The sequence below is a fragment of the Mastomys coucha genome, unplaced genomic scaffold, assembly GCF_008632895.1.
Source record: "Mastomys coucha isolate ucsf_1 unplaced genomic scaffold, UCSF_Mcou_1 pScaffold3, whole genome shotgun sequence".
Lineage (NCBI taxonomy): Eukaryota > Metazoa > Chordata > Mammalia > Rodentia > Muridae > Mastomys > Mastomys coucha.
The window spans coordinates 49750823-49751963 of record NW_022196909.1 but is presented as its reverse complement, the minus strand read 5'-3'; the positions used below and the strand labels follow the sequence as shown (position 1 = coordinate 49751963).

General features: G+C 47.5%; 1 protein-coding gene across 1 annotated transcript in view; it reads right to left on the bottom strand.

Moving 5' to 3' along the window:
• Nucleotides 1–1141, bottom strand: part of Clic1 (chloride intracellular channel 1) — an 8818-nt gene that overhangs the window by 1467 nt on the left and 6210 nt on the right. The gene's annotated exons all lie outside the window — the stretch shown is intronic.

Below are 1141 nucleotides of genomic sequence, written 5' to 3'. Positions count from 1 at the left end.
AGAGAGAGAGAGAGAGAGAGAGAGAGAGAGAGAGAGATTTAGCAAAGGGTAACATTTTGTAGAGAATTTTGTCTCCTTCTGACTTTCAGGTCATCTATTAGTACCTTGATAAGAATGGTTTTTTTTGGTTTGTTTGTTTGCTTGCTTTATATTTTATGTGCATTGGTATTTGACTGCATGTATGTCTGAGTGAGTGTGCCAGATTCTCTGAAACTGGAGTTACATACAGTTGGGAGCTGCCATGTTGGTGCTGGGAATTGAACTCGGGTCCTCTGGAAGAGCAGCCAGTGTTTTTTAACCACAGAGCCATTTCTCCAAGCCATCACATCCCTTGACATGAATGCTTTATCTTCAACTCAATGTCACCGTTTGTGGGCAAGAACTAGCTGAACATCATTTGCTCGTTTTCTTTTTTCTTTTTCTTTTTCTCTTATGTGTCTGTGGGATAGTGGTGGTGCTGTTGCAAACAGGGTCTTGTTCTGTAGTGGAGGCTGGCCTCCAACTCCCACTGAATTTATTACTTCAGCCTGCAGCACAATGAGGATTACAGGGGTGAGCCACTTGGCCCAGCTATCTGCCTTTTACTAAGTTGCACTGTAGCTTTAAGGCCGGGACAGAAAGGAAACAGCAGCTCGGGAAGAGTCCTTGAGAGACATGGGACGCCTGGGTGATGTGGGGAGTTACAGAGTCCTTGAGAGACATGGGACGCCTGGGTGATGTGGGGAGTTACAGAGTCCTTGAGAGACATGGGACGCCTGGGCCTGGGCGATGTGGGGAGTTACACAGTCCTTGAGAGACATGGGACGCCTGGGTGGATGTGGGGAGTTATAGAGTCCTTGAGAGACATGGGACGCCTGGGCGATGTGGGGAGTTACAGCATAGACCTGGGAGAATCCTTTGTTTTATCTGTGCATTTGGCAATGATACAGTTGCAGGAAAAGCCCTCTTGGAAGCAACCCTGGACACAAACAGGCAGGCACACACAGACACACAGGCACATAGCCATACACATACACAAGGACACACAAACACACACAGACACATAGCCACACACATACACAAGGACACACAGGCACACACAGACACTCATACACACAGGCACACACATACACACAGACACTCATACACACAGGCACACACA